The sequence below is a fragment of the Lolium rigidum genome, chromosome 7 (assembly GCF_022539505.1).
Source record: "Lolium rigidum isolate FL_2022 chromosome 7, APGP_CSIRO_Lrig_0.1, whole genome shotgun sequence".
Taxonomy (NCBI): Eukaryota; Viridiplantae; Streptophyta; class Magnoliopsida; order Poales; family Poaceae; genus Lolium; species Lolium rigidum.
Genome location: NC_061514.1, coordinates 159,448,102 through 159,456,008, shown reverse-complemented (window position 1 = coordinate 159,456,008; position 7,907 = coordinate 159,448,102). Strand labels below are relative to the sequence as shown.

At 41.6% G+C, this 7,907-nt stretch overlaps 1 protein-coding gene across 1 annotated transcript in view; it reads left to right on the top strand.

Moving 5' to 3' along the window:
- The first annotated feature begins 5,900 nt into the window (after nt 1-5,900).
- Nucleotides 5,901-7,907, top strand: part of LOC124675943 (protein NETWORKED 1A-like) — a 16,414-nt gene continuing 14,407 nt past the window's right edge. Inside the window, exon 1 of the mRNA XM_047212032.1 lies at nt 5,901-5,972. The gene's annotated coding sequence lies outside the window, so the exon portion shown is untranslated. The remainder of the gene's footprint in view (nt 5,973-7,907) is intronic.

Here is a 7,907-nt window from a genome sequence, read left to right as displayed (position 1 = left end):
TGATTTTAGTATTGGTACCACTTTGGGAGCATTGAGTTAATCTATTTGGTTTTGGCAAACTTAGCAATGGTCAATAGTGACAACACTTTGAGTTTAAGAAGAATAGAGGAAATACATGTAGAAGTTGCTATTATCTTTCTTATCAGTTCTTAGCTTAGTATTCTGAAGTTAAAACTGTTTGTGCTTACAAGTAAGATGCATGATTGTTTCTATCACATGTATATTTGTTTGTTTCCCTCAACTTTTATGCTTGCTAATTAACCTTGCTAGCCAAAGACACTGTGCGAGAGGGAATACTTCTCGTGCATCCAAACCTGAACCCAAACCTATGCCATTTGTGTCCACCATACCTACCTACTGCATGGTATTGTCTGCCATTCCAAGTAAATACTTCATGTGCTACCTTTAAACAATTCAAAACTTATTACTTCTTATTTGTGTCAATGTTTTATAGCTCATGAGGAAGTATGTGGTGTTTTATCTTTCGGTCTTGTTAGGCAGCCTCCACTAATGGACTAGTGGCTTCATCCACTTATCCTATAATTTTGCAATAAGAGCTGGCAACGGGGTTCCCAGCCCCAATTAATTAACTTTCATTAATAATTCTCTTCACATGTTTTGCCCTGATTCATCAGTAAGCAACTTAATTTTGCAATAGACACTCCTCCATGGTATGAGATTGTTGGAAGGCACCCGAGGATTCGGTTAGCCATGGCTTGTGTAAGCAAAGGTTGGGGGAGTGTCATCCTTAAAATAAACTAAAGTACATGTGTAAACAAAAGAGAAGAGGGATGATCTACCTTGCTTGGTAGAGATAACGTCCTTCATGGGAGCCGCTCTTTGGAGGTTTGTTTGGCAAGGGGGTTAGAGTACCGCTACCGGTCGTTGACAACAACAAACACCTCTCAAAACTTTACTTTTATTCTCTTTATATGATTTCAAAACTGAAAAAGCTCTAGCACATGATTTAATCTCTGCTTCCCTCTGCGAAGGGCCTGTCTTTTACTTTATGTTGAGTCAGTAAACCTATTTCCCTCCATCTCAAGCAAGCATTTGAGTTGTTGTGATCGAACTATTATATTATGATTTGCTTCATCATGTCTTTACTCTTTCTTGTTTAGTACAAGTTTTACCTTGAATGAATATAGCTTTGAAAGTCATCAATGATTAATATGATTGAGTATGCAAGTTTACCATAAGCTTTTAATATAAGAGCGCTGCTCAATAGATAAAGTATAATCTGTTAACTGTTCTTTGACCAAGAACAAAGTTTGCCATCACCAATTATGATTCCTTATGCACCTTTATTTGTGATTACCTTATACTTGTTTCAAGTTGAGTTATATGAGGAAGCTGTTTACTATAATGTCTTGTGAGAATGAATATGATGCTTTTTGTCCGTATTTTATTTATCGACTCTTCACTCCATAAACATGTGGACCTGTTTACAGAGTTCAGTTTCGCTTGGGGACAAGCGAAGTCTAAGCTTGGGGGAGTTGATACGTCCAATTTGCATCACTATTTTATATCATAATTTGCTGTTATTCATTGATATATTTCATATTGGGACACAATACTTATGTTATTTCATCTATTTTGCATGTTTCATGATTATTTGGAGATCGAGCGCCGGAGCCAGGATTCTGCTGGAAAAAGCACCGTCGGGATGCAATATTTCGGAAGATCAATTGTGGAAGGAAGTTTTACGAAACTCCTATTTTTCCGGATGACGGAGGAAGCCGGAAGGGGAGCCAGGTTGGACCCGGGGTGGGCCCACACCATAGGGTGGCGCGGCCCATGGCTCGGCCGCGCCACCATGTGGTGTGGGGCCCCCTCGGCCTCTTTCGCCTCCTTTTCTTCGCGAAACCCTTCGTCCCGAAGACCTAAGCCACGGAGGAATCCTCACGAAGGGTTACGGCCGCCTCGCGGGGCGGAGAACACCGAGAGAAAAGAGCTCTCCGGCGGGCGGGAATCCGCCGGGAAATTCCCTCCCGGAGGGGAAATCGACGCCATCGTCACCGCCATCGAGCTGGACATCATCTCCATCACCATCATCATCATCTTCATCATCATCACCGCCATCTCCTCCGCATGACACCTCGTCACCGCTGTAGCAATTTGGGTTTGATCTTGATTGTTTGATAGGGGAAACTCTCCCGGTGCTGATTTCTACTTGTTGTTTATGCTATTGAGTGAAACCATTGAACCAAGGTCTATGTTCAGATTGTTATTCATCATCATATCACCTCTGATCATGTTCCATATGATGTCTCGTGAGTAGTTCGTTTAGTTCTTGAGGACATGGGTGAAGTCTAAATGTTAGTAGTGAACTATGGTTGAGTAATATTCAATGTTATGATATTTAAGTTGTGGTGTTACTCTTCTAGTGGTGTCGTGTGAACGTCGACTACACGACACTTCACCATTTATGGGCCTAGGGGAATGTATCTTGTACTCGTTTGCCAATTGCGGGGTTGCCGAAGTGACAGAAACCTAAACCCCCGTTGGTATATCGATGCGAGGAGGGATCGCGAGGATCTCGAGTTTAAGGCTCGTGGTTAGATTTATCTTAATTACTTTCTTGTAGTTGCGGATGCTTGCAAGGGGTATAATCACAAGTATGTATTAGTCCTAGGAAGGGCGGTACATTAGCACGGGTTCACCCACACAACACTTATCAAAACAATGAAGATTAATCAGTCTGTATGTAGCGAAAGCACTAGACTAAAATCCCGTGTGTCCTCGAGAACGTTTGGTCATTATAAGTAAACAAACCGGCTTGTCCTTTGTGCTAAAAAGGATTGGGCCACTCGCTGCAATTATTTCTCTCGCATTTTACTTACTTGTACTTTATTTATCTGTTACATCAAAACCCCCTGAATACTTGTACGTGAGCATTTACAGTGAAACCTTCATCGAAACTGCTTGTCAACACCTTCTGCTCCTCGTTGGGATCGACATTCTTACTTATCGAAGATACTACGATACACCCCCTATACTTGTGGGTCATCAGATATTACCCTCCGCATTTCATAATATGGATTTAAAATGAATTTTATTTGACACTATTACATTATGTTTCATAGGTCTATTAGTTAAAGTAGTTATCTAAAATTATTTTGGGCATGCTTATAGTAGGTTTTTTGTTTGTTTGTGTTGTTCCTGAAAAAGTGCATAGCTTAGACCAATTATGTTGTTTCCATCGTACCAAAGGTAACTCCACATTGGCTTGGGAGCAGGCGTCATGGCATCCTAAGCTTCCGGTGAGACCCCGATATCCCTACATTCTTGTGTTCACAAAGGTGCTGGGGGCATATTGCATTGTTGGAGGATATGACATGAATGATCCGCGACCTTGTAGCCTATCATCAGCGGCCTCTAATATTTGTTCAGTGAGCTATGAAGCGCGGCATCACCCATTCCGACTAAAATCCATATCGTGAGGACCTGTGTAGTATGTTATCACCGACGACTTTTGCGGCCTAGCAACGGTCATGACGGTCTGAATCGTTGGATTTAGTAGTACTCCGTATTATTTATGTTAATCTCATGTGTATTATCATCTATCTACCTTTCAAATCAACATCCATTTTTGTTTCACTCCACTTCTAGGATGGGATTGGGGCTTCTTTAGCATAGCAGTGACATAACATGCTCCGTGCATCTCATAAAAGTTGTCTTAGTCTGTCAAAAATTAGATGTATCTAGACATAAATATGATCAAGACGTATCTAAATTTTAACAAATCTAAGATAATTTTTATGTAACGATGTGAGTACTTAATTGGCTGAAGTTTGAATTGAGAATTTGAGATATGGCTGTGGTCTTGTGGATTGGCAAAATAATCTCTAATTATATGGTGGATGAGAATGTAATGCGCAAAACTAATAAACCCGACCGGTGGAAGTACTCCTAGTTAACACGAAGCATAAGGTTAAGCCAATGTACATACTACGAGCAGTATCTCTGGGAGAGCGCCTCTTGTGTGTCATTGTTCGCTTTGGAGGAGAAAACAATGCGAATGCTCCAGTTAAATACGACAAAGTGGAACGCACTCCAGCTAGCAAGCATTGACGGTGAACTGGAAGGAAACCGTGACATTTGTTATCCACACCGAGGCAACCGCGAGCCAAGTCACATGGGCGCCATGATTCTGCTCTTCTTGGTTCCCGGATTGATTAACCGAGAACAAAACAATTGCATCGTACCCGATGATCAACTCATGCTTGACGAGAGAGAAGCAAGTCCAAACATTTTTTTGCTACGTACTAAAATAGTACTCCGTGGCTCCCTGAAGAGAGAGCTTTTGCTTCTTTGGAGATCCAAAGAAAGCACATTAGCCATTCGACATTTCGACATGTATACTTTGAAAACCGATTAAGACACTCGCGGGTAAGACTAAAGGCTTTTTCGATTCCTAGGATAGAAAATGCATAGGAAAAACATATAACTGGAATATCATGCTTACTTGAATTATATGAAAATATATAACCAACTTTTTATGAGGTACTATATGACCTAATATTTTTTTTTATAGAATTTACATACAAGATTTCTGTAGGATTAATTCTTTTAGGACAGGTTCCTATAATATACACAACTTTTATACAAATCATATAAATCAAAAGAGGCCTAAGCTTGCTTGCTTGACAAAGAGAGATAGAGCTATGTTTTTTTCTGAATTAGGACAGGAGGGTAGGCAAACACAGAGGAAACTTAACCTGGTGCCGAGGGTTGCAAATGCTTGGTGTGAGGGCAAAGCTACCGATACACTTTATGATGGCATGTCGTTAGTCCGCACTTTATATATGCGGTCAATTTGGTGCTATCTCTATCTATCCAAAAATATACAGGGTGCGTATTGACATTTCAAAGTCGTATTTTTTTACTTACATTTCAATTCAATGTAAAAATGCATCATATCATAGTGTATTTCTGCCGAAGGGACAGAGAAAAGTAGAAATGCGCGAGGATACTTTTAAAATTCATCTCATCACCGGTCAACGCTGGCTGGCGGAGTCTCTTGTAAAATTCAAATCAAATCCACGAAATTCAGATCTCCCACCAGAATAGTCAGATCCCGATTACGACGCAGTTAATTTCGCGTCCAAAAAAGCCAGCACGCCACATTATTACGCGAGTAATCAAATCACTGAAATCTCTCCTACTGTTTTTTGTTCTGTCTTCGTTGGACCTACTGTGCCGAGGCGGCCTTTTCTTCCTGGCAACTACACTGACTACACACACCGCAGCAAAGCATCCAGCCACGGAGAGAGAAGGGAAGAGAGAGAAAACAATGGGGTGAGAAGAGATGGGCGGGGAAAGGAGGTAGTACCTCGCTGCTGCTGCTGCTGGGAGAGTCGACTGAACTCCACCACCTGGTACGCTTCTTCCTCCCTTCCCCGGATTCTTCTCTGCCGCAAGATTGGATCTTTGATTCTCTCCAATTCCACGATCATTACCCAGTGATTGCTTTATTTTATTTATCTGCGTTTTGTTACTTGCTACGCTTCACGGATCCATCGTTCCTGCTGCCTTCGATTTCATGCTCCGTGACTCGTCTTTGCTGGGAATTTTTTGGTGTTGACGGTGGTTGGTGGTTTCTTGGTTGGTACGGTGAAGAACTGTTTCTGTCATGGCCATCGTCGCCGGCGTGGATCACGTGATTTATGTATTCCTTCCTTCCCTGCCTTTTGTTCTTGATGGCAGTTTGGATTGTTCGGGCGTGCCATCCATCCTCGCGCGTCCCGGATCGAAGCACCAAGATTGGCCGGTTGCTGGCGGCAAGGCGCCTTTCCTTCTCGGCCTGGTTTGCTCGAAGGCGGGGTAAGAGAGGCCGCGGGGTGGAGCTCGCCTTCGGGGACTGAAGCGCGGTTCGGGGCATCGGGAACTTGATCGGTGTGGTCGGCTGCTGCCCCTGTCGGACTTGGTTGCTCGACTGCTGGTGCTGCCCCCGCCCTGTTCTGGTTCAGGTTTGCTGCTGAATCACTTGCACTTTTTAATCTTCAGAAGTTGCACTTTCATGAATCATTTGGTGTGCTATTGTGGGTACTGAATTTTGGAATTCCTACACCAATTATTTTTTCTGTCCGTCCTAGTCGCGTTTTCTGTAGTTCCTGGCAATTCCAGCTACATTGCAAAAGACTTTTTCTCCCTACGCTAAACAACGAAGATATGAAAAGTGGGTACGACGGGTCTGTTGTTTGTGTCTATATCTGTACCTTTGTGGTTTAGTAATAAGAAGAAAGATGATACCCCGCGCGTTGCTGCGGCAATCTATGGTACACAACATAATTTATTAAGCACCAATTAGAAACAAATGGAAATCATTCTTTTAATCATGTAACATTACATTTGGAAAATCTATTTTTGGAAAAAAAAGAGGATGAGGCCGATATGTAATTCCTAATTGTCATGTATAAAATCCACTTTCCCTTGAAGATAAAAGAAAATCGAGAACTACATGTTAAACCGGTGATCACATTGAAGATCCGGGGAATCCAAATTTTGTTAGTTATACATTTGGTAGTGTGAAGTACCGGTTCCATCTGGAAGTAAAATACATGCATATTTGCCTTAGGCAGAAAGGTAGCAACGTGATATGATCTCACAATCCATCTTTCAAAAAGACAGCTGGCGAATGACCCGTGAAAAAAATTCTATTACCAGATAGCACATGTGAAGAAGCTATAGGCGGCTAATTATGTAGGAGGGAGAACACATAAAATATTTTAACAAATGGACATTATTTGTAAACAATAATATCTGACCATGTAAAGTCATGTAATAGGAGGATTACATATCTTACATGAATCCCTCAAACGACCAAATTACTGTGAGCAAACAAAGATTGTTGGCGCAATCATATATTTAGTCTGAACATTATAAGAAGCATTAGAGGAATGTTGCTGAACTTTCAGATGTGTAAAAAATAACTGAATGTTATCAGCAACATATCCAGAGGAAGAAAGGATTAGCATGTACCTGAAATCAAAGCTTCCTCGCTGCCACTTGCGTGTCTTTATGTTCTCTCATATTGCTCAATGCTGTATATATCTGTTGCAAATAAAAAAATAAAATTATTAATGCTACGATATTACAGGCCATACTGGTGTCACAGTTGGTGAAATGGAATTTCATTAACCTGAACAAAGCATATCCTATATCTCCTGGGACCAAAACGGTAGCAGCACGAACACAAACCATAATTCATAGCAAAATAAATCAAGCCCAAATGCTTGAAGCCGTTGAAACTTACCACCTAAATCAAAGAGTGAATCACATTAAGGTACCAATCCCACAGAACCTAGGAACGGCAAAGAAATCCCTGCACCAAAAAGATTAAGCATGAAAGCATGAGAAACCAAAGTGCTAGCAGGTGGCGCTTAGAATCTGGTCGATGCATCAGAGGTTGTCAGGACCCGGAACTGTGTTGGTCTCATGGCCGTCAGCGTGTGATCTACGGAAGGGAGAACACTGGCAAGGTGGAGTGCGGAAACGGGCACAAATGAAGCGGTTCCCAGAAGGATGGGAAGAAGGCCGGCCGGCGACTGTTCAGTTACCTAGCCAGTTATTTCACACGATTCATATGATCATATCCCCACTAACACCACAGGGGGGTGTAAGGCCAAAATTTTCCAACGATAGGTTGGCTATTTAGTGAGGAGTCTAACTCAAATATGCAAAAAACAAAACTAAAGAAAAAGTGTTATTTGGTGAGCTGGCACCTTGATGAGGTGGCATGCTTGCATGTTGAGAGAATTATCCTTAGTGGGTTGCTCCAATTTAGATATTATAGATTCATAAATAGATCAATTTGTTACTATTTTCCTACTTGTACATGATATACCAGATTGTTGCATGTCATATATCGGTCATCCAATTCAGTACTGTCATCTGGACAATTC